We start from the raw sequence: 26,875 nt of genomic DNA, 5'->3' as shown, positions 1-26,875 counted from the left end.
TACCAGTTCACTTTCTATGTGTATATATGGAGGGGGTGGAAAACAAGGCAGGAAGGCAATGAAAATGGATCTTCAGCATGGTCTGCATTTGAGACACTCAGAGGGGACTATAAGGATTATAGCCCTATGAGGTAGGTAAAAAAAGTATTTTCCCCTTTTTACAGATAAAGTAAATTAAAGGCTTACAAACTGATTTGTTTAAATAACTGTCAGAGTCAGGCCTCAAGCCCAGATCTTCTATGTACAATGTTCACTGCTTCTCTAAGACTTAAACATATTTGAAAATATAAGGATATATTGACCTTCATCCTTCCAGGGTTGGGACCCACCTCCTGTGGAATAAAAAGCTACTGATCAGGCACTTATTTCTCTCTTCTCTTCTCCCCATCTTACATAGGCTGGTCATGGAGTGGCCACTCACAAGTCTACTCCCACCTCTGGTTCCCATTGAAGCTTTAACCTGCTCTATTTCCAACATAGGTCAGTTTTCCTCTTGTTGGGCAGCATGGTGGCTGCTACTTTTGGAGGCTCACCATATTGATTTCCAGGATGAGTAAAAATACCCACTCAGCTTTAGCTCTTTTGTAGCTCAAAATTTATAGATCAAGAGATTCACCAATTTCAGTCTTCCTGGTAATGGGAATTACTATGCCTAGCCTTGGGTACTCATTTTCCAAATATCTGTAACAGCCAGTATGGGTTCAAACTTCTAATCCACTCTGGCACTTGCAGATCCTGGGGATGAGGATGGGGTGGGCAACTATTACTATTATCACTTAAGGTTATGGGTAATTATCCTCCCAACCAAGAGGCCACAAGCTTATTGATGTGCCTCTTCTTAGTGATCAGCTAGCTAAGGGACTCGGTTCTCTAGCAAAGCCATATATAGAGAACACATGTGGCCAAGGCAACATACAGTTCTAAAATTCCAGGGCCCCAGATATACACCAAAATCTTCCACCATTTATCAAGATAAGATCAAAATGGATAGAAGGCATAAATACAGAGATATCATGAGCAAATTAGAGGAAGATATTATCTATCAGCTTTATGAATAGGAGAAAAATTTATGAATAAACATGAGATAGAAAGAATTATTATATAAAATGGATAATTCTGATAAAATTAACTTGAAAAGTTTTGTGCAAAAAAGCCTACTATAGCCAAAATTAGAAAGAAAACAGAAAATTGGAAAAATATTTTTATATCCAGTTTCTCAAATAGAGGTTTCACATCTACAATACATAGAAAATGTCAAATATATAAGAATATCAGCCATTACTCAATTGATAAATGGTCAAAAATATGAACAGATAGCTTATGGATGAAGAAATCATGACTATATATAGTTATATGAAAAAATGCTCTAAATCATTACTGACTGAGAAGTGCACATCAAAATACCTCTGAGATACCATCTCATACCTATCAGATTGGCTAAAACAATAAAAGGACAAAATGACAAATGGAGGGAATATAGAAAAATGGAGCTACCAATACACTGTTATGGAACTACTAAATGATCCATCTTGGAGAACAATCTGGAATTATGGCCACAGAACTATGTGTATATCTTTGACCCAGCAAATAACACTATTAGGTCTATTTCCTAAGGTGACCAGAGAAAAAGGAAAAGAGCCTGTATGTTCTAAAACATTTATAGCAGTTCTCTCTGTGGTAGCAAAGAACGGGAAATTAAATGGATGCCTATCAATTAGGAAATAGCTAAACATGTTGTGGCATATGATTGTGATGGAGCACTATTGTGCCATGAGAGGTAGTGAACAGATTAATTAAAAAAACCCACAAACACCTACATGAAATTATGAAGAGTAAAATGAGCAGAACCAAGAGACCTTTATATATAGCATCAAAAATACAGTTTAAAGAATAACTGTGAATGTCTACCTCCAGAGAAACAACTAATGACTAGAAATATGAAAGACATAGTTTATACACACACCCACATATTTGTCAAATGATGATGTCTTCTCTAGTGTGGGGAGGGGAAGGGCAAAAAGGAGATACCTGGGACTTTTAATTTAATGAACAAAAAAATTAACAAAAAAGGAAAGACTAAATGAAATTATGAAGAGCAAAATAAATAAACCAAGAGAACATTATATACAACAACAGAAATGCTGTTTGAAAAATAACTGTGAATGTCTACCTCCAAGGAAAGAACTGATAAATAGGAACAGAAAAGACTATACAAACACACACATAATTATATGTCAGATGAAGCCTTCTCTAGCATATAGAAGTGAAAGAGGGAGGGAGATAGCTGGGAGTTCTAATGAAACAAACCAATAAATGATAATTAAAAAAAAAGTTCAAGACCTTGATTTCTCTAAGAGGTCTTAAAAATTCTCTAAGAAGTGAGGTAAGTTGTTTGTCAATTGGGGAATGGCTCAACAATTGTGATGGAATATTATTGTGCCATAAGAAATGATGAACAGACTAAAATTTAAAAAAACTTGGAAAGAACTACATGAGATAATGAAGAGTGAAATGAGTAGAACCAAGAAAACATGATATATAGCTACAACTTTAATAATTCAAAGAATTATTTGTGAATGTTCACCTCCAGAGAATGAACTAAAAAATGGAAACACAAAATACATTATCTATATATTCATATATGTTTGCTATATGATGCCTTTTAGGGTGTGGGGAAAGGAAGGAGGGGATGAGATAACTGGAAATAAATTCTATTAATAAAAAAGAGCATCTACTTCATAGTATCAAAAAAAGTGAAGCAGAGATGATAAATGGATTGCTTTTCTGTTCAGCTAGATTGACTCCTTGTAGGGCAGCATCTCAACTGGATTTGGGACTGAGTTTAGCTTGTTTCTTATAAAGAACAGTAACTTAGCTGGACAGGTCAATCTGCTATTGGTTTGGCTTATATGGCTGCTAAGTGGCTTCTCATCAGTCACTATTGCTGTTGGACTGTAACAGACAATTTGCTTGGTCAATGAGGATGGATACTTCCAGACTGGATTGGATCAGGCAAGTAACTGCTGCTCAGTCACTAGCCCCTTCACGATGGTACAGCATCTCTCCTGGATGGGACAGTCACATGGACTTTCTGGGCTCACTCTTCAATGACATTCTTGCCTTTAGACATTGGCTTGACTGGGTGGTACTGAATTCTCTTCAACTAGAGTACTAGAATGTTCTTGACAGGAAAGACAATCACCCTTACCCTATTCGAAATCTCTCTTCTTAGACTCATGAGATTTGTCACTTCTAAGCAGAAGTTAAAGAGATCTAGTTTCTTTAGGTAAATAATTTTTCTTGGTTAAGGGGGGGGGTTTCCCCCTCAGTTTTAGACTTCACTTTTATGGATGATGATCAGTCAAGTTGCATTTGTCAAACTCTAGGGGTCATATGCAAAGGAGAAGTTTAGGACAAAGTTACTGAAGTGGTCTGTGCCCTAGGGAAAGTTCATTGTCTCACTGTTTTTTTTTTTGTATGAAATTGAACTATTCAAACCTCAGACTCTAAGGTATGAAATATTTCCTTTGCATCTAAAGGTCTTCCTCTTTATCCATGTCTGCTTTTTTTCACTCTTTGCAAACTCCCATTTTGCTAAAGGATAAACAGAGTATACTCACATATAATTCATATGTAATCCTCATACAATCCATTTGATTTCTGTTAAATTTATAAACCAATTGACTTCTGGAAGTCCAATTTCTTGACTCTACTCTTACATTGTCTTGCAGATAATTTTAGAGTCTCTTTATATTTTGGTACATTCGTTAGTTGAGAAATGAATGATGGAGATTGAAAGTGACAGTTTAGAAACTATTCTTAATGAGTATCACTCTTTCTGAGGATTGTACTAGAGAGGAAAGTTGTTAACTGTGAGCATAATTGACTTTATTATGTGAAGGTTAAATGTTGAAGAGTTGGAAATAGTGTAAACTTAAGAGAAAATTGTAGTCATTACTTCTAAAACACGTGATCACTAAAAGCCAACTAAACAAACATTTAATTATAATTCTCAGAATGAAAATGAGATTTTCAAATCATTTAATTAAAATTCTTCCCCTCCCACCCAGGATGTGTATCTTCTGCTCTACTCAGTAAATGTTTGACTTTAGGTCAAATTCTCATTTATACTTTAGGGTAATGGAAGAATTCTGAAAGAATGCTATAGGATGAGAATCTCATTTTGAAGGTCTATCTGCAATTTGTGGTGATGTCAAGTGGTCCAGCATCAAAATTCCTCTATCACCGTGATTACTGTATACCTATTTCTACCAAGGACAGCAGTACCATGGACAGTTTCTCTAGTATCACAGACTGATGGAGCTGAAGGGGATTTAAGATTAGACTTCATTTAGTCCAACCCTTTCATTTTACAGGCGAGGAAACTTACACTCAAAGAGACTGTGACTTCCTTAAGGTCAAATAGAAGAGTTGAAACTTAAACTGAACCCTCCTGTCAACCCAATACCTTCTTAGTGTCTCTCAGTCAGTTCGACACTGGTCTGTGTATGTGAAAATGAAAGGAATACTGACTATAATAATTACTTGGATTTTCTCAAACTTCCATCTTTCCTAGGGGTCTCTGATCTTATGGAACCTTGACATAACAACAATTCTTGTGATTATAGCTAATCTTGAGAAAGGGTAACTACCAGCTGAACCTGGTTTGGGAGCCCCTTTAGGGACTTTTCCAGATGAAACAACTATTATAAAAACAACGCACCCAGCCTGTTTCATCCCAAAGTCCCTTAGGCCTACTCCAGGAATTGACTGTTACCCCTTTCCCCCTGAGCTATGGTGGTTTTGAGCATAAAAGCTAGCTAGTCCCTGTAGCTGGTAGGTTCCTTTCTTAGGAGAAGAGTTCTGCATGCATGCTGTTTTGCTGAGAAGAATATAATAAACATAATGACTATAACTCTCCCACTGTTCCTTGGTGTCTTTTACTCAGTTCAACCCTGATCCATGGAGCAAGACACCAGGGAAGATATTGGGTTGACACTCCTGACTATAGGTCTTAGGCTACATTTTTCAGTAATGCCTGTTGGAAAAGGTCATGGGGCTTATGGAAAGCAGAACCCTCCTGAAAGCATAATGAGGCCAAGGACCCATAAAAGCTCACATAGTCAAGTATTCTGAGAGTTTGGAAGACCTTTTTGAGACCTCATCTATGTGTCTACTTTGGGGAAGGAATACATTTAGCCTGACTGGAACAAAAGAGAGGACTCTGAATGGAGATTCTACATTCTCCATCCATTCTGGAACTTGAATTCCTATTAGGAAATGCTTTCTTATGTCTGATTTCATTCCTTTTTATTAAAATGTAAAAAATAACCCCCCCCCAAACCTCTACTTATTCTGACCCTAATAGAAAGAATCATTTAGTCATTGCTCTCAAGATAATCAGTCCTTTGAAGGTCACAGAAGCTCTTCTAGGTATTTCCTTTCTAGGATAAATAACCTCCCAGAGTAGTTCTGGGGTTCTAGAAAGGAGTTGCAGATGAGTTCTGGCACTGATGTATTCGGGTAAAGATATAAAATCTATTTATTCACAGAAGTTTCCAAATTATTCTTGTATCCTATTATTGTAGGAGGTTTGATCCAAAACTTTCCATTGCCCAGGAGGTTTAGTCCAGTACTTTACTTATTGACAAAGCCATCATTCAGCCATCGTTACGCGATTGATGGGGGCTCCATTCTTCGGTCTCCAAGCTTGGCCCAAAAATGCTAAGATAATGTATTATTGCCATCTCTGGGGTAACATGGCTTACTGTAAGGGCCTAGGGACTTGACAGGTTTCTTTTCTGGGAATCTGAATCTATGTGGGTCCAACTGATTTCTCTGTTTATCTCCTTTCTGATTCGATTTTTGCCTGTAGCAAAAGGCCTTTCAAAGGCCAGGACTTAGGGCATAGTGCAGGCAATCGATCACTGACCCATATTAAAAGACCAATAAGTACTTAGGGGAAGGCAAATTCAATCCTAGTAAAGTTAGTATCATCAAGGCATTTTCACAGGAAAGTCATGACTTACACGTTGTGTTCTAACCAGCTGTATGCAATACCAGCATCAAAGTTTTGACTCTTAGGCAGATACTGAAAGTCTGTTTAGTAATGGCCCTGAGCTTAGTGGTAGTAGCAGCAGTTCATATTTCTATGATGATTTATGGTTTACAAAATGCTTTCTTCCCAACAAAATTGTAAATAGAATAGTCCAAATGTGTATATGTATGTATGTTACATTGCTTTTTTGGTCCACCTCTGTGATTTCATGAGTGTGGGGAACTCCCACTGTTAAAACTCCCTTTCATCATGCAGATTGGTACCTTTCCTGTTACTTAGACCCTTAGAGTCTAAGAGAATTCCCTGGGAGTGACAAGAGCTTACATAGCAAGTATGTGCCAGAATCAAGATTTGAAACCATGCCTTCTTGCCTCTAAGGAGAGCATACTACCTCTAAAATATTATTGTCTTCATTTTACAGATAAAGAAAATGAGGCTTAAGTTGCAGAAATGCTTTGAAGTGTCAGAGCCAAGCCTTGAACAGACATCCTATTTCAGGGCTTGAAATTAATGTCCAATATATTTTCCACTATGACATGCTTCCCAATAGTGCCAACTGATTTTTGGAGCTAAATGTGACTCACAAACTCAATCATATATAGCTCACTGTTATCTGTTAGCATCATTACTGGCACATGGTACACACCCAAACAATGCTTGCTGATTGATCCCCTATTTGCCTCAAGCCACATCTAGTCATCCCAGGATGGTCATGTTGCTGGAGAGATTTAGTTACAGTACCAATGTGATCCATTGCATATCTGACAGCTGCTTTGGCTAAATGAAGCTGGAAATGGATTTTACATAAAAGCAACCTCTTCCAAGGCAATTAAATTAGCATTATGACACTGCCATCCACAGAACTGAAGTTCCAGAGACCTCAGCTGTAATCTCGACTTTGAATACTTCCCTTCTCATCTCCTGTAATTCTATATTTGAGAGTTTATCCAAATCTCCCATTTCCTAATTAAGCAAAGAAGAGAACCCTGTTCACTTTGAACACCAGTAATACTGAAATCATTCTTGGATTTTGGCAAAGCCTTTGGCCATGGGCTTTTTATCTTGGTCCCTGGGTTAAGGAAATTAAAATATTCAAGTAACAGTTTCACCTTTGCCAAATTGCAACACTCAGTACTTTTATTTATTTATTTTAAACCCCTACCTTCTGTCTAAGAGTCAGTACTAAGCATTGGTTCCAAAGCAAAAGAGTGGTAAGGGTTAGGCATCTGAGGTTAAATAACTTGCCCAGGATCCCAAAGCTTAGAAATGTGTGTGGTCACATTTGAACCCAGAACCTCCTGCCTCTACCTCTCTATCCATTGAGCAACCCAGCAAACTTGGGTTCATGAACTTGTTCAAAAAATATTTTTGTAACTATATTTAAATGTAATTGTTTTCCACTGTGCTCCTTTGTATTTTATTTTATGCTTTTAAAAACTTTGTTTTGAGAAAGGGCCTCTAGGCTTTACCAGATTGCCAAATATGTCTAACATAAAAAAGATTAGTAAACTCTGTTTTAAGGTAACTTTTGGGGGAAGCACAAGTGGATATAGTGTCAAGCCTGGAATTAGAAGGTCCTGTGTTCAAATCTAATCTCAGATACTTCCTAGCTGTGTGACCGTGGGCAAGTCATTTAATCCCAATCACCTTACTCTTGCTGCTCTCTTGTCTTGGAAATAATAAGAGAGAAGGTAAGGTTTAAAAAAATAAAATAACTTTCCCTTAGAGATTTTATTAATATATGTTATGAGAAGAATTTTTTTCTTTTGTCATCAACACCAAGGAGTTAAGTCTAAGTCTAAGAACTGAAAGAGGTCAGCCACAAATAAGTTAAGAAATTAGAGGAGGGGACCTTTCACTATGCAGAAAATTTAATGAATATTTTTTGGGTTCTTTGTTCCTTTTCATGAGTTTTTGAGGATCTCTTTTTTCAAACCCACAGCAGAATTCTTTATTTAAGGAACAGAGCTTGATATGAGATGGAGAGAAAGGGGACTGGGAGGGAAAGATTGAACCATGAAAGTTCATTGCCTTAGTCCCCAGCCTAAGAGTGGCATAAGAATGGCTGAACAGGAACCCAAGATCCTTGCCATCTGTTCAGAGAAAAGCCTCACACAGAGGCCCTGAGAAAGTAGGATGACCAGGGTCACTGCTGCTGAACCATGGGTCTGAAGCCTTGCAACCAGAGAGATTAGCAAGTCCAGGACCTGAAGGAGAAGAGAAATGTCAGGGACAGTAAACATGGACTAGTTATCAAATTCTGGAATATTAGAACTAGACAGAACCACCCTATGGACTGAGCAGGAGGAGGTAGTTTTAGGATTGATAAAAGGAAATAGTACTGTATACATCTAATGCTGAAAAAACTCTTAGACCTCATTTAGCCCAAGAGACTTAGGATGAAAATATAAATATATATAAAGCAGAAATTCTCAAGGAGGCTTCAGACTGAGTGGATGAAGTGCTAGATGTGGAGGCAGGAACATCTGGCTTCAAATCCCCTCTTAGGGTATGAACCAGACAAACCACTAAATCTCTCTGGGACTCAGAGTTTTCATTTGTGAAATGGGTATAATAGTAGTACCTACCACACAATGTTGTTACAAGAATCAAATATTTTATATATACATACATATGTATTTATAATGTATGTGTATATAAATATATACCCAACATCCCAAAAATCTTAATGCAATTTTAAGCTATTAAAGGTATGTATGATTTGGCTAAAGGTTAACATTGTACTAAGAATTTTGGGTACATCCTCTGGTATATACATACATAAATACACACAATGTCTAAAATGATGCAACTGTGAGTTATTATTATAACTGAGAGATGTCTGAAGTAGAGTCAATCTCATGCAGTTGATGCCAGGGAAGGCAAATACTATTTCCTCCTGCAAATCATTTTCTTGGGTGCTATTGGCAGAGATAGAATACTGGACACACAGTCAAATTCGTATTGGCTTGTCTGTATCACCAGCGAGACTTCTACAATATTTCACAGGTTCCCAAGAAAGGAATAAAGGGACGAGCGGAGTGGAGGGAGAGGGAGGGGGAGATGGTAGAAGAAAATAGAGGTGAACAAATAGAGAGGAAGTAAGATGACAAGGCAGGTAGGAGAAAGAAGAGGTACTGTATTACCTTTTTCTAGGGTGGTTTTTCACTAGCTCATTAGATGAAGAATGGAGATATTAGCTTCTCTACAAACTGGAAGACAACACCTTTTGTAGGGTCATGCAATGTTAAGGCTAGAATGGACCCTAGAAAAGTCAATTGATTTGCCCAAGGTCACATGACTAGATGATAGCTGGACCTAAGCCAGGTCCCTTGTCTCTATTCTATTCCTTCAATCACCCTGAGCAGCTTGAAGACAGTGGCAGAAAGTTGCTTTATCAGACTTCACGCCCTGTTTGGGGCAAACAAGATAGCAGATACCATTCTTTTTTTTTTTTTAATCCTTATCATCTGTCTTAGAATCAAGACTGTGTATTGATTCTAAGGCAAAAGAGCAGGAAGGGCTAGGCAATGGGGGTTAAGTGACTTGTTCAGGGACACACATCTAGGAAGTGACTGAGGCCAAAGCATACCATTCTTCAAGGGCTCTAAGATCAACATAGATAGAGCAGTAACAAGACTCATGGCATATAGACTCTTTAATATGACTCCCTGGAGGGTCCTTCTAGGTCCTTGGTATTCACAGAGTCTATATCAATGGCTCATGAGTCCGCATGTCTGCTGAATTTTCCTGTTATTGCTAGGCAGCATAAAATGGAGAGCATCAGAGAAGAGCAAAGGATATTTGTTTAAATAGAAGGAAAATACTAGAATGGCCAATAGTATGGAATTAAATCAGGCCGCAAGCATTCTCACCACCTATATTCCAAAGTTCCCAGCCTGTCAGCGGTTATAAATAGGTCCATTCCTCTGTATTGTCAACACATAGGAAAAAAATCCAGGTTGTTACATTCATACACTGGTCTGTGAAAGGGGTCAGTGTCTCCAAGTCTCTTTGTTAGTTTGTCTCTTTTCCTTCTTTTCCCCCTTCTCCCCAATGGTTTCCTTGCACTGCAAGTTATTATTTTTTAAAAAACCTTTCCTTCCATCTTAGAATCACTATAGGAAACTATCTGTTAAAGAGAAAAACTAAAACCTCAGTGTTTTCTTGGTACAGTGTAGAATCTTGTTTCCTTTTGGGAACGAAAGAGGGAAGCCTGGCATCATACCTGTGTACATCTATGTGATCTAGATACTGTTCAAAGGAAAGCTTCCTCCCATTTTCTTTTCTGAGGTTCTGGTGCCCAAAGCTAATGGCCCATTCCCTGTCTCCCAGCAAGTCAGTCCATCTTTCCTTCCTTTTTGTCCATTCTTCCTTCCTTCTTCCTTCTCTCTCCCTCTCTCTCCCTATCTTCACCCTTCTTCCCTCTCCCTCTCCTTTCCTCTCTCTTCCTTCCTTCCTTCTTCCCTTCCTTCCTCTCCTTCCTTTCTTTCCTTTTTTATTCTGAGTTTCAAATATTACCCCTTCCCCCAGCCTCTCAGCTACTCATTGAGGAAGCAAACAATCTGATACCCATTGTACATGTGAAGTCATGCAAAAGAGATTTCCATATTAGCCATGCTAGGAAAAAAAAACCCAAGGAAGATAAAGAAAGCTTCTCCCCAGTTTCTTTAAAAAGTCATACCCTTAGTATGTCTATCCATTTCCAGGCTGTGTTGGTGTGATACTCTGACTTGCTGAGCCAAAACCCAAGCTTGTGGAAGGAGGAAAGAAAACCCCCTCATGTCGATTTGGACAAACAAATCAGTAAATGTGTTGCATAGCTATAAGCTGGATAAAAAATAACAGAAATCATTTTCAGTGTTCCAAGAGCCTCAGAGGAGTCTGACTAGAATTGTTTCTTTTCAGAAAGATCTAAAATGGTACCAGATATGGTGGAGCATCCAGAGCTTTGGATCTGGAATTAGGCTCATGATCTTGACTCAGTGTGACCTTGGAAGTAAGTCACTCCTCCTATTTGGGCCACAGTATTCATCTATAAAATGAGGGGGACTCAGTGATCTCTAAGGGGATGTCCAGTTAGTTCTCAGACTTATGTTCCCTTACAAGCTCATTTTAAGCATAGTATAAAATACAGAGCGATGATGTTTGTAGGGTCAGGCAAAGGGTTCAGATTCAGCAACTGAAGAGGAACTTTGGATTCCACTGTTTCACTTCAGGAGACCTTTAGGAGAAAGAATTTCAGATGGTCCTCCAAGAAAAGGAGGAAAGGTACCCCAGTCATTTTGTATCACATAGTGCTTAACTATGCTGCTTTTAATTATGTGAATATACACATATAGAAATTAAATTTATAAACATATGTAAATACATACATGTCACACACATATATGGACCATAGTTGTTATTTCACTGATATAAGGTATACTATGTGAGAGGCATTTAGGTGGTGCAGTGGATAGGATGCCAGGCCTGGAGTCAGAAAGACCTTAGTTCAAATCCTCCATTAGTTACCTACTAGTTCTGGGGCTCTGAGCAAGTCACTTAATCTTCTTGGCCTCAGCTTCCTCATCTGTAAAATAAGCTAGAGAAGGAAGTGGCAAGCCACTCTAGTAAAACTCCAAATGGGATCATGAAGAGTTCGACATGACTTAAAGGACTGAAACAAAAAAAAAAACTGCTGGGTGGGGAAATTCCCTCCACCAATGTAGGTTAGTACCTGCTCTGCTACATTTAAAGATTTCCCTGGAACATGATGAGATTATGTGACTTGTCCTGGATCACTTAGCTAGTATATGTCAAAAGCAAAGCTTGAAATTACACCGAAGACTTTCTGTCTCTGAGGCCAGCATATGCTGTCCTGCACTGTTCTCCAGGGATTTTATCTGGGTTAGTTTTGTCAGCTCAACAAGATTACAAACTCCTTGAGAGCACAGAGCCTATTTTCTTCTTTTCTATCCCCTCCCTCCCCAATAGTGCTTTGCAGAGGGCTACAAATATATGAAGAGATCAGTAAATACTTCTTAGTTCATTGATTTGCATGGTAACAATATTGGTTGATAATACAATACCAAAAACTGTCCAAGGCTGAGAAGGACCTGAAAAATTATCTAGTCCAAACTCTTTATTTTATAGAAGAGGAAATTTAATTTCAAAAAGGTTCAGTGCCCTGGCTGATTTCAAACAGCTAGTCAGTGGCTACTGAATAAGGACTGGAACTCAGGTCTCCCAAATGCCAGGGAAATGTGATTTCTGTTATCTCATGCTGCTTTCTTCTAAATCTAAAAATAGAAATTCTCTGAGTTTGAGTGTTTCCTACTCTATCCAATGGACATTTTCCACTGTTAGAATCTTCCTCTTTAATTCATTATTTAGTTTTTTTTAATGAAATTAAAATTTTACTTTTTTTTAAACCCTTACTTCCTAACTTAGAAGCAATACCAAATATTGGTTCCAAGGCAGAAGAATGGTAAGGACTAGGCAATGAGAGTTAAGTGACTTGCCCAGGGTCATACAGCTAGGAGGTAGGTGCCTGAGGCTAGATTTGAGCCCAGGACCTTCCATTTCTGAGCCTGACTCTCAATTTACCAAAATACCTAGCTGCCTGGAGTTTGGTTTTTTAAAGGGCATTTTCTAATGCTCTTAAAGGAAATTCTCCAAACATGAATCAAGCCACACCATCCTTTGCAATACCTCTTGGCCTCTTCCAGAGGAAATAAACCACACTCATAAGCTTTCTTCCCAGCCCTGTATCAGGAAAAGCTATGGATTTCCTGATGGGAACCTACAGTTCAAGTCACCTGAAAGCCTAATTCAAAAGGTTTGTGTGGCTATGGGGGTTTTCCTGGAGTTACTGGTAGACTCTCCCCTGCCATGTAGGATTTACTGTATTGCATTATTTCTCCTGATAGAGCATTCTGGCATGCTGTTAGCATGAAGGATACCATACAGAATTCTCTCAGATCTTCCCAGTAAGACTCTGTCTCTGAGTTTTCCTGTCTCCTCTGGCCCCCCTTCCCCTGACACTAATTGGGAGGCTCAAACATACTGGGAAAGCAGGACAAAGAAGTTAAAATCCAGTGCAGATCTGAGAGCTGTTTGCCTTTTCTTTCTTTCTTTCTTTCTTTCTTTCTTTCTTTCTTTCTTTCTTTCTTTCTTTCTTTCTTTCTTTCTTTCTTTCTTTCTTGGAGCCAATACTGTTGGCTCCAAGGCAGAAGAGGGGTAAGGGCTAGGCAATGGGGGTTAAGTGACTTGCCCAGGGTCACACAGCTAGGAAGTGTCTGAGGCCAGATATGAAACTAGGACTTCCTGTCTCTGAGCCTGGTTCTCTATCCACTGAGTTCCCCAGCAGCCCCCATTACCTCTTTTTAAAAAAACTTATCTTCTGTCTTGGAATCAATATTGATTCCAAGGCAGAAAAGTGGGAAGGGCTAGGCAATGGGGGTCAAGTGACTTGCCTAGGGTCAGGCTGCTAGGAAGTATCTGAGGCCAAATTTGAACTAGGGAACTCCCATCTCTGGGCCTGGCTCTCTATCTGAGCCATCTAGCTGTTCCTCCATTACCTCTTTATCATGAGGTTGAGAATATACTTAATCATCACTCTTTTAGAGTCATGATAAGTTAGTGCACTGTTTATTGTTCTTAGGTCTTCCCAAGTTGTCCTTTATAATGCTATATTGTCAATGCATAAAACCAATTCTCCTGTTTTACAGCCCAATTATCTTTAATTACTAAATATAATGGTCTATTTCTAGTCCTCATTGTTCTTGGACCTTTTTGTACATTTATTGCTACTAAAAACTCCTAGCAAGATAATTTCTCTTTCCTTTTGGGATACTGCTTTCTTAGTCTTCTTCTACTTGTCTAAAGCATTTCTCACTCTCCTTTCCTAGATTCTCATTTATTTTCTACTCTCTCATCCCAAGCCCCCCCTCTCTTCTCTCTCTATACAGCCCTCAATGATCTGGTCAGTTTCTGTGGGTTGGATTATCATGCTATGCAGTTGACTCTCAGATATAAGCAGCCCTAATCTCTCTCAGCAACTCCAAACCAACATCACCTATTATCCATGTGACACTTTCATTGGTTATTCCATAGACACTGCAAATTCTTCATGCCCAAAATAGAATCCAACATCTTCTCGTTAAAATTTAATAATCATCTGTCTTCCCTATTTCTGTGGAGGGTACCTCCATCCTTCCAGTAACTGGAAATCACAACCTCGGTGCCATCTCTCATTTTCTTCCTTAACTGCTGATCCAATCAATACTTTAATCATCTTTATTCAACATCTACAACAAATGATGTACCATTTCTTTCTTTTCTCTTGAGGCCAATGTGTTGGTTTGGGCCTTCATTATGATGATTGCAATAGAATCCTCATTGTTTTCCTGACTTCCACTCACACTCTTTCTCTCTCTCAACTCTAAATGCATTTTCCACATAGCTATCTACCAAACTTCTTAAAGGATAAGTCAGATCCTGCTATTTTTCTACTTGGGAACCTTTAGTAACCCCCCCCTTTGCTTTTAGGATAAAATGGAATCTCCTCGATTTGTTATTTAAGACTCTGCATATCTGGGCTTCATCCTTCCTCTTAGAATGTCACAAAACTTCAGAGTTGGAAATTATCTTATTGTCTACCTAGTCAAATTTACACTTAAAAAAAGTATTTCTTCTTCCACTGGCCTAAGAATTAATCACACAGCCTTTGAGTGAGGGAATCCAATGAGGAGAATTCACCCCCTTCCCAAAGTGTTCTCTTTTGGATAGATTTAATTGAAAGGAAAAGTGCCTTTCACTCAAGCTGAAATAAGCTGCTGCAACTTCAACTTAATATTCCCAGTTCTGCTATTTTAAGGCCAAATAGAATATGTCCAATTTCTCTTCTAGATAATAACCTTCAAATATGTGATAACTACAGTTTCTATCCTCTCTCTACCATGTCCTCTCTAGATAAAACATCTCAGGTCCTACATCTGAGGAGCCTCACATGAGATAAACCCAAGGTGTTTGACCATCTTGGCTGCCTTCTTCAGCATCCTCTTCAGCTTATCAATATCCTTCTTGACATTTTATAACCAGAACTAATTGTTCCTTGTTTATTTCATATTCCTCCCATTCACTCACTTTTTTTTAATCACTCAGTTTTTATTCTGTCAAATTGGTCTCTTTGCTGTACCTCCAAACTCAGTGTTACAGCACTTGCCTATTTATCTTTGTTCCATGTCAGGAATGTATGCTCCTTCTCACCCCTCCTTGTTTCTCCCATTTGGGAGTGCCCTCTCACTTCTCATTTTATATATTTCTATGTCTACATTTGTATCTCCCCAGTAGAATGCAAACTTCTTGGGGACTTTCCCCTCAGCTTTGTCTCTGTGGTTCCAGTACCAAGGACAGTGTCATGAATGCTTGTTATCCAGTTATGTCACTCTTTGCTAAGAAAACTCCAAATGGGGTCACAAAGATACTGGAGTGGTTTGCCATTTCCTTCTCCATCTCTTTTTTACAGATGAGACAATGAGGCAAATGGGTTAAATGACCTGCCCAGGGCTACACAATTAGTAAATGTTTGAGGCCAGATTTGAACTCATGAACATGAGCCTTTCTGATTCCAAGTTCAGTACTCTACTGGACTGAATTAAAACTTCCCTAAGTCAGAATGCCCTGACAGTGGCAGGTGAAGGAAAGTAGGAAAAGTCTGGAAAAACAGCAGGAAAGAGAGCAGAGCTATTGCCATCTATGATCTCTTGAGATATTTTATTTCAGCATATGAAATTATACAGAAACTCTAGTATGTGATTGTTTTGCTGTTTTCATTCCTCCATAGGATCTCACCAAAATTAAAGAAAGCTTTCCATTTACACAGCAAACACCCCCAAACTCACACACCTCCTAACTAGCATGACTGCTTTTAGTGAAAATGCTCTTTCCTTGAGCATTTTCTAACTTTGGTTGATGGAAAAATGAAGCATCTTACGGAAGTTTCATTTTCTCCTATTTTGACAAATTTGAAATGTCTGAGAACTGCATTGCAGAGTGAATTTTTGGCCAGGCACTCAGATATCCTTCAGGCCCTTACGGTCAACGACTCTTGTCTGCCCTCTCCTCCAGCAATGTCTACCTAGGAGTGCAGGCCAGACACAGCTGTTTAGCATGGCCAGCTGGTGTACTGGGCCAAATGTCAATGGGAGCATTGTGATAGATTACCTTTTATTCAAATGCTGCTTAGAAGGAAGAAAGAAAACTACATAGAATGAAAATAAAATTGTTCTGTAAATCAATTACATTAATTGCAAATGATTTCCTACCTCAACCAAATCTTAGCTGCTTGCTTTTTTTTACTTCATTTCCATTCAGGGAAATAAGATGGCTACTGTTCAGGAGAAATAATAAGTACAGGCACATAATTAGCCATTCTGCTCTTGTGTCTCAAGTCGGGAAATCTTTTTTTTCCCTCTAGACTAAGTAATGACTCATTCTAAACTCCCTAGTAGAAGGCCTGCTTTGCTGCAATACAGCAAACAGGCCATTCATTCTGCAGTGTTCCACACAAAAGAAATTACTTTACTATTTGGGAAATCAGTGCAAAAATGCAATGCTGACATTACTACCTTAACATTAGGGAGTGATGGTTCAAAGTAACTCGAATCCTAGTCCCACCCTTCTCCTCTACCTAACCCTGGTGGAAAGATACATGTGTGTATATACATTGCACACGAGAGAGATACACATTAAATAGTGTCCCCAAAGTTTTAGACCTTAATAACTTTAGAACTATAAATGCTACAACGTTTCCAAAAATATCCTTTGAAAGCTTGTTTTGGCTTCTTGTAGAATTTGCAAAGTTTGAACAATAATATTTTATTTGAACAAGTTGAGAGCCCTGTCAGGTATTTTGTGAGCTTCATTTTCTGGATGATACTTTCTTACTTAATCAGTAGAGGCAGTCCTCTTGCTTAAATCACCTAATCTGTCTTCATTACAATTTCTCTTGTGGAATCACATCAAAACTGTTACATAAGCATCAAAATTCCATTTGGGGGAAATGATCTGAAAGCCAGAACTACAAATGTAATCTTTACAGTCATAGAGCTGCAGATGAAGAAGGTTTTTACAAAGTTAAAAGATCAACTAAAGCAATGTGTAACATAATACAGTAGTTATGTTGAATTATAATTAGAAACTTTAATGTTTTAAACATGGAATTAACCTTCCAAATGCTGTTTTTGTATGTCTGCAGCATTTATACTTATGAAGTTATTAAAGCTTAAAACAGCACAAAGGGGGCAGCCAGGTGGCAGAGTGGATTGAGAGCCAGGGCTAGCAATGGGGGGTGGGGTTGTGGGTTCAAATCTAGCCTCAAATATTTCCTAGATGTGTGACCCTTGGCAAGTCATTTAATCCCTAATGCCTGGCCCTTACTTCTCGTTTGTCCTGGAACCAATACATAATATTGATTCTAAGATGGAAGGTAAGGGTTCCTTAGGGTGCATTAGAGGTTGCAAAGAGGCAAATTATGGCTTGTTGTCAGGAAAGGCTTCCTAACAATTTGGTGCTGTTTTGGAAAGTGGCAGATTCTCTTTCACTGGAGATTGGCAAGGTGGAGCTGGATGACCAAGTAGGTGTGTTACAATGCATGCTCTTTCAGATAGCTGTTGGACTCTGATAGATTCTATGCCTGGAAGGCCACTTTGATCCTTTCCTGATCTGAAATTCTAAGCTTCTGTGACTTGATGATATCTGACATTTATATAGTTCTTTAGGGTTTGTCTATAAGTGCTACAAGTATTATTATTCTTATTCTGCAGATGAGGAAACTGAAGTTCCTAGAGGTGAAGGGGCTTGCCTATGGTCATAGAATTAGCAAATGGGAGGGATAAGATGGCATCTAAAGCCTTTTCTTCACAGATAGAAGAGATTAAAACCCAGAGAGGGAAAGGAATCGGTCCAAAGTTATATGCAGTAGAGCAGGGACTTGAACCAAAATTTTCCCAGCACATTAGAACTGAAGAAAAGCTTGGTGATTCAGTTAACTCACTCTTTAAGGAAATTGAAGTCCAAAATGGGAGACTTGTCCAAGCTCATATAGAGATTTTAAACTGTGAGGGGTCAAGAAGTAAAGGTTGATGCAGAGATTTATAGAATATTGTAGTTTGAAAATGACCTCCATTACCATTGCAAATCAATCAACATTCTATTTATTAAGTATTTACTATGTACCAGGCATTGGTTTAGATAACAATGATACAAAGACAAAATTGGAAGTCTTTACTCTCAAAGAGCATACATAGTTCAATCAGACTTTTTCTATATAGGTAACAGAAAAGATTACAGTCTTGTTTAAGGGTAGAATTTAGAGTTACAGTTGCAAAATGTATATTCTATGAGGGCATTTCTCCCTATGGAATCAAAGAGGTATGTGAATTTAATTTTGCTCGATGCAGATCTATGACATTAAACTGGAAAGGACAAAGAAATAAGGTGATGGAAAATGTCTTTCTTGAGAGAACTGTCAATTGTTATTTTATGGAGGAACATTCAAAAAGAAAATTTTATGAGGAATGAATCTGGAAAAACATTATCAAGAGTTGGTGGGAGGCAGCTGGGTGTCTCAGTGGATTGAGAGCCAGGCCCAGAGACAGAAGGTCCTGGGTTCAAATGTGGTCTCAGACACTTCCTAGCTATGTGACCCTGGGCAAGACACTTAATCCCCATTGCCAAGCCCCTTAGAAGCAATAAACCGTATTGATTCTAAGATGGAAGGTAAGGGTAAAAAAAAATGAGTTAGGATCAAAGAAAAGCTGAAGTGATTCTCTTCCCATCATGAAAAAACAGAAAAAAAGAGGGAAATCTTTTTTAAAATTATTATTATCTTCATCTTATGAGGACAATGAATAGGATTTCTTCTAGTAGGCTGTTATTCTGAATGAAAGAAGGGATATGGAGCTGGGAAGAAAAATCATCCATAGTTACAGTTTGGGTTTAGATTTGATTGTAATCTCATGGCTAAAATTTTGCAAATGATTATGCATTTAAAATTATTTTATCATTGCTAAATTGAAAATTTAGCAAATGTTAATATTTATTTAATCCTAGGGAGTCAAGAGGCTGAATATATAGAAAGATTTGAATAAGTATCATGGGGAAAAGAAATTTCTCCAACTTATCCTATAATATCTGATGAACCAGGGTCAGGACTCTGAGTTTATCTGATTGAGATATATATTGAAATTTACTAATTAATAGGCAAATATCCAAACCTACCAAACATAGTGTAAAGATGATGAGATTAAATATAGGAATAAATCAAGTAGCAGACTGAGGAGGTGATTACAAAGTATGTGTGGACAATTCTGTAATCCTGATATCCCCAGATCCTTGTGCAAGTGCCTCAAAGCAATAGCACTGGATATGCAGGTCTATTGAGCTGAACAAATAAATGCATGGCTAAAGAGAGAATTGGTATATGTAGAGCACAATCACTTGTGTTTTACTAATAGTTCAACTTAATCTCTCAGGATGAAAGAAGCAATTTAGGAAACAATGAGTTTCACATCACATTAGGAGAGGCAGAGGACGGTTTTTTCATACCTGAACTTCACTCTAGGCCATCCTTTTATCACTAAGAAGCCAGGGACAAAACCACCCACTCATTACTGGTGTGTATGTTGCAGGGATTGGGGGAGAAGGAGAATAAATTTTATTTTTAATACAGAATGAAATTTACCATAAAAACAGCCTTTCCCTCAATTTCAGCTCAGCAAGAACTGTGTAGTTTATTCACCTGATTATGTCAAACACACTAAACCCACAAATTCTTAAAGAATTAGAACAATCATTCAAGTGATTTTTTTTAGCATTATTTATTCTTTAAGATGATCCAAGAACTTCACTTTTGTATGACTCTGCATGCAAACAGGAAATAAAGGGAAATATGCACAGACTTCCTAAAGAATCCTGCAGCTAAATGCTAATTGACTCTTATGGTGGCTGATTTTGTTTTAATAGAGGTCAAATTAACCAGACAGTATCCATTGCATTTTCTAGTTTTAGCACATTTTCCCCCCTCAGGTGCAAAGAAAGCCTAAATTTTCTCCAGGTTCAGTCTTGCTCCAATGCATTTAAAGAACTGATGATGCCAGGCTCATGTTCCAGAGAAGCTTGAAGGGGAGAAAAAGGTCATTGATGAATTCCTTTATTATATTTTGTTTAAAAGAAGAAAACAGATAACAATATCTTTCTTTCAAGAAGTTTGGTATTCTGGGTAACTAATAACTGACCTCATCCAGTTTAACAAGCTTCTTTATCAAATCCTCTGGGGCTAATTTCCCCTAAACCAGCTAACTCCCTGTATGCAAATAATTCCTCCCTCAAGGGAAGTAGGTGGAAAGATTAAGATTTTTCTTTCTGTACTGTTCCATCTTTTGCACTGCCTTTGTCCTTCAGATATGACTCTGGAGCTCTTGTCTCCTGTTACATTCCCTCCTCTATTACTGGCAAAAGGAAGCTGGAATTATTATAAATCAGGAAGGCTTTAGTTGCATGTTGAGGACTATCTTTTTGGGGAAGGGCCACTACCTCAAGTTGAGAAATTATCATTCAAGTCTCTCAGACACATTAACCAGCCACTAGGCCAGGACACTTTCCATAGAGGGACTTTATTCCCAAACCATTTCTTCCCCACTTTTTTTAATATCAAAAGAAGAGACTAGGAGGTGTTCCAGCAGTTCCACTAAGGATGGGAAGGGATCTCTCAATAGTGCTGAAGCCACAAGCAGTACACTCATGGGTCCTTGATATAGACATGGACCTCTGCTACTAAAAACAAAACAAAACAAAAAACTACAGCTAAACCTCACCCCCAAATGGCTGACTATACTAGCATTTTGAAAATGAATTTTATTACTTGCTTTTTTGGATCCAAATGATTTGGGACCAATTCAAAGGGATGAACTGGCCCTAGATATGTATGAATTTGGGAAACCCCTACTCCACATCCTTGGAGCAATGACAGTAAGGAAACGAGTTGATAGGGAAAGTAGGTAGAGTAGTAACACAAATCTTGGGGCATCAGAGGGGCTTGCTGTGATGGTAGCAGTGGGGCCAGATAACTTCTGTGGCCCTTTTCATCTATAAGGATGTAATTCTGCAGTGCTATGAAGAGGAGTCAGATGCCTGCAGCTACTTTGCTAGTAGTTAGGACATTGCAGGCTTAAGACAGGCACGGAGAAAATGCTAGACTAGAAGAGGTGAGATATCTGGGATCCAGTTTAAAAGCTTCCACTCTCTAGCTAGGTGACCTTGGGCCAGTTGCTTCATCTTTCTGGTTCTGTTTAGAGGTTGTTAGATGATTTGTAAAGGTTCCCTCCTATCCTGATCCTCTTTTTTTATTATCTATAAAGGAAAATGGTCTTTATAAAAGAAGCAACTTGGAATAGTAGATAGAGGACACAGGAGGCTCTGGGTTCATTTTCTGCTTACTCAATTCCATACTTACTGACAGTGTGACTCTGGGTCAGTCACTCAACCTCTAAGGGCCCTGAGTAACTCTCAAAAATGATCAATTTTAGAGCAGATGCTTCTCTGCATTAGGAGGAAGAGTTTCCTTACCAGGCATTTCCAATACCAATGAAATCATAGATCAGATATAAGAACAAAAAAGGAGAGTGGTACTGTTGAGCTATCATACCTCAACTCTCATTTAACATAATTACATTGCCCAAATTAAAACTATTCTATAATTTAATGTGCTATCATGGAAAGAACACTAAAATTGGAGTGAGATGTGGCTTTAAGTCCTGGCTTATATATACCTGGAGGCAAGTCATTGAACATCTGAGTTTCTGTTTCCTCATCTGTAAAATGAGGATACTAAAGTTTCTATTACCCATCATGAAGCTTATTGTGATCAAATTGCTTTGTAAACTTTACATACTCAAAACTCTAATAGGTTTTTTATCTCCTCAATGTGGGTATTCCCTCTAGCAGTGCAGATCGAAACCATCCATTCCTTCCCATCCTGTGCAAATCTTGTCCATGTCCTCCCATGAGTTCATCACAGAGAGTTCATCTAATGTCCTGGGTGACTTTTCTCGTTCCCCTGACATTATAAGGATATCAGTAGAACATGATGATGTTCCCTTGGTTGTCCATACGTCTCCCCACATGACCAGTCCATTTTTTTCTGCTTATATTTCCTTTGTGGTATTTTCTACTTTGAATCTTAGTTCCATGTTTGTAATGCATTTTAACCTGCTCGTGCTTACTCCATGATTTTCAACTGCTTTCTAAATGATGTTTATTTTCAATTCTTTGGAGGCTATGGTGTTCTATGTCTCATGGCTATAAAATAGAATAATATAGAACATTCTATGTGGAAACTACCCTAGTATTTTCCCTTATTGCCCATGACTCCTTCTCTATGTTTCCTTGTGTTTCTCCAGTTAAACTAAGTGATCTTGTCTTAAAGAAGACAAATAAAAGGGCCTGCTCTTTTGAGCATTGAGAACAGTCTGAAATAGTAGTCCTTCCCTTGGAAGATGATTATGAGGAAAGGCCCAAGGCAAGGATGGGGAAATGGGGTGCAGTATAACCTGTCAGGAATTGTTGTGCCTATTATAAAGATGAGAGAACCAAGGCTCCTAGGAATAAAATGACATGTCCATGGTCATATAACTAAGTGTTGGAGGTATGCCTTGAATAATGACAACAACAACAACAATGCTGTTGGCATTTACATAACACTTTAAAGGTTACAAGACTTTTTTTTTTATAAATATCTCATTTTGTTCTCACAACCATCATATGAGGTAGATACTATTAATATCCCCATTTTACCAAGAGAAAATAAAGACAGACAAAGGTTAAGTGGCTTGCCCAGGGTCACACAGATAGTAAATATCTGGGGCCACATTTGAATGCAGGTGTTCCTGACCTATTCTATCTACTGTTCCCCTCAGTAGGCTATGAACCCAGGCTTTGGACTCATCTCAGAATCTGGTCTTGCTTTTCTGTATTGACACCATTTAGTGCATTTAATAGATAATCTAGCCTCTGGCTGAGACTGTCTGGTCTGTCTCATCATAGGGGACCAGATGACTTTTGTGTGAGTGAAGACACTGTAGCAGTACGGTATAGTGTGAAGAATATTAAGCGTAAGGAGAACTGGGTTCAGGTTACATCTCCGGCACTTCTTAGCTGTTGGCAAGTGACTTAAGTTCTCTAGGCTTTGGGTTTATGTGAAAAATAGGGGGTGGGGTGGGGATGTGCATAGAGGAATTCAGACTTATTATCCACCAACAGCAATGTGACATGGAAACCAAAAAGTCTAATGAAGTCTTGGACTACACTGAAGTGAATTGTCCAGAATAATGGAGGGGCTTCTCTTTCTTTTCTGTGCCCTGGTTGAATCATATCTGGGATATTCTGTTTGTTTTTGAGTGTCATATTTAAGAAAGGGCCCCGCTAAACTGTTTTTCCCCTAGTCTTTTTACAGTCCCAGTTGATCTGATCTGGAGATGACATCATATGAGATTTGGTCAACAAGAGGCAGGCACAGTTGTCCAAAAAGTGGAGTCATGGAGACAATATGATAGTTGTCTTCCAATATTTGATGTGCTGTCAAATGGAAATAGGATTAGATTCATTCTACTTGATCCCAGAGAGGAGAACTAGGACTAATGTGTGGAAAGTGCCAAGACACAAATTTAGGCTTAAAGGACATATTTCCTAAGAATTAGAATGATTCAAAAGTGACAGATTCTGGCTCATAAACTAATGAATTCTGCCTCCCTGGAGCTCTTCAAGCAAAAGCAAGATGACTTCTTGCCAGGTATGTTTGATAGGACTCTCATTCAGGTGCAGATCTTGGTAACTTGTTGAATTGACCTGGATTGATCCAAGTTTCTTTTGATGCACTGTGAAAATCCAAAGCCAACATGCCACCAAATTATTATCCACAATTGGCAAGGAACTAGAAATATCTACTCCTAAGGCCTGAATCCATGGGTAGGCTTGAATATATAGATCAATTCCACATAAACTGTGAGTTAAATATTTGTTGATTCATATGGTATAAATTATACTATATAAATAGTATTTTTTACCACAAAACTCTGCATTCTGTTCTAAGCAATTCAAATAGTTCATTGTTTTTCATGTCTTAATTTTGTTTTTCAGCTAATAAGCTCCTTGGGAGCAGGGACTGTGTCATATACTTTTTTGTATTCTTACAATTCTGAGCTTAGAGCAGAACCAATCTGTGTTGGTGGAGGAAGTTTCCACACCATGTGTGCTCTGTACCATTGAAAACATGTTTGGACCCACAAATATCTATTCATACATGTGCATGTGTATATATTGTATAAAACAGCATTGGACCAGACTTAAAACCCGGAAAAATCCCAATGGGATTTCTCCCCTCTCCTCCTGCTGTTCCTCTATTGTTTTCTTTGGTCTCCAGTAAAACAACGTTTAGATTTCATTAGGGGAACTAAAGGTTACTTCAGTCTTCATGCTCCACCCTCCACCTTGGCTGGCGCAGACAAATATTTCTTCATTGGCTTAAAGACTGTTCAGTCTCAGTAACGAGTATTATGAAGGCTAAACAATAAAGCAGCCGAGGAGTGTAATGGACTTAGAAACAAAGGCAGGAAGAGGACCTCATGTTAAAGAAACTTCTTCCTGCCCAGAGCAATTAATGTGGTGAACAGATGGCTCCAGAACGGGGAGGGAAACTGCCTGTTTTCAAGTTTCAAGGGAGAGATAAAACACTTGAGGAAGTAATAAGCAGCAAATTTACTGTGCAGGGGCAAATGCACAGGCAGAATGATTTTCTCTTGTATCAAAATGCCTTTTCACTCGAAAGTACTGATATTTGTACCAAACTCCACTGTCAATCACTTTTATTGGTTGTCCTTTCCATCATTATAAGGAAATTAAATTCTCAAGAGAAAAAAGACACACTTGCACATTAATCACATAGTAGAAACAGAAGCAAAAGTGAGCTCTTCTCCAGACCTCAGTTCATTGTATCATAATATGGCTAATTGCCTGTATTCAAATGCCCTAATTCATTATACAGTAAGTCACCCTTTATCTGGGATCCTACAGCCACAAAGCTCTGTTAACCAGAATTTTTTCACAGTCAATTAATGTTTGATAACTTTTGGGTTTAATGATGACCCTGTGATGAACCTTCCAAATCATCAAAAAAAGATTGTTCTATTCAGTACAACATGGGTGTTAAGCATATCTCCATGTATTTAAATTCTATGAAAACTGATAGTACATGTATGGTATAGTCTACACCTTCATAGCTTAATGCTCTGAATACTAAAATTATCTCATCTTTTCTCTGCATCATTTTATCCCTTTTCTAACCAACTGCCTCTTTGAAGCCCTCCTCCCACCATAGTATTTTTCAGAACCTACAATGACACTCTGTTGCTCTTCTGATATATTTCATAAGATAGCTAGGAAAGAATTTAGAGGCCTTCTCATCTAACTCCCTCAATTAAAAAGTGAAGAAAATGAGGTCCAGAGAAGTAAGTGACTTCCCTGGTCAGGATTTGAAGCTAGGTTCTCTGACTCCAGAGCTTGTTTTCTTCCTGCCCCATTCCTTTAATCAGTACTCTATTGGCAGGTCCTTCAGTGATTTTACTGATCTCTGGACATTCTTTATCTTTTTCATTTTTCTTCTTGAGGTATATTACTCAGAAAAGAACAGAATTATACTGCCCTAGTCAGGACAGGATTCTTCTCTTAACATAGCCTAAGATGGCACTAACTTTGCTGATTATCAAATCACACAGTTGTCTCATATTGGTTTGGTAGTTCACATAAATCCCCAATTTTATATGAAATCTTATTGAGTCATATGTCTCCCATTAGTACTTGTACTTGGCTTCAAAAACATTTAACTTTCTATTTCCTCATATTAGATTCAGATTGGTGCCCTAGTCTGTCAAGATACAATTCAATTGAACAAGTATTTATTAAGCACCAAATGTCTCAAGCATTGGGATAAGGGTTAGGGATAGAAAGACAAAAGTAAAAATAGTCACTGATTTCAAAGTAAGATAGAGATAGAGACTTCTCAAATTGGCTTCCGATGCTCCTCTTCATTTTGGTACTACCTCATCCATATGCCCCTGGTTCCTAGAGCAACAGATTACATATTTTCCTCTTCAGTTAAGATAATAACCTCAATTCAGCTCTTCATGGAGAACTATCTTGTATGGTTTCATGTGCATAACTCATCTTCCCAAAAAGACTGTAAGCACCTTAAAGATAAGGAAATGCATCATATATTTCTTTGGTATCATGAAGCAACTAGGTTACTGGGCTTGGAAACAATTAAGCAATTCAATGTAATGGACTCAGTTGAAGTTTGATTCTGTCAGGTTCAATGAAATCTTTCCCAATGAGGATTCTTTGGTCCTTGTATTTAGAGGGGATTTTGTGGACAATAATGGAAGATGAGCAGTCTCTGTACCACTCAATCAAGCAGCCTCCAAATATAAAATTTATAATAAAACCTCGTTTTTTCTGGCATGATCAGGAAATGAAATGTTCCCCTTAGTTGATTTTTCCAGACAAATGAAGCTTATCCCTTTGAAAAATACCAACATTTAAAAATTTTTTTTAAATTATTTTTGGTGGAAATATTTCTCATATTTAGCATCTATTTCTTCTCTCTTATTAGTAGTTAGCCAAAGACAATTTAACTTTCTTTTGATGACTCAGGATCATCAATATGAAACCAATTAACTGTACTTTGCTACAATGATGCCCATTGGAGCTAATGAGGCATGT

At 38.1% G+C, this 26,875-nt stretch overlaps 1 protein-coding gene across 9 annotated transcripts in view; it reads right to left on the bottom strand.

Annotated features, from left to right (window-relative positions):
- The window catches only part of CRACD (capping protein inhibiting regulator of actin dynamics), a 309,702-nt gene that overhangs the window by 101,290 nt on the left and 181,537 nt on the right, over window positions 1-26,875 (bottom strand). The window lies entirely within an intron of this gene.

The sequence above is a fragment of the Monodelphis domestica genome, chromosome 6 (assembly GCF_027887165.1).
Source record: "Monodelphis domestica isolate mMonDom1 chromosome 6, mMonDom1.pri, whole genome shotgun sequence".
Lineage (NCBI taxonomy): Eukaryota > Metazoa > Chordata > Mammalia > Didelphimorphia > Didelphidae > Monodelphis > Monodelphis domestica.
The sequence above is the reverse complement of the archived record's forward strand: the minus strand, read 5'-3'. Positions and strand labels throughout refer to the sequence as shown.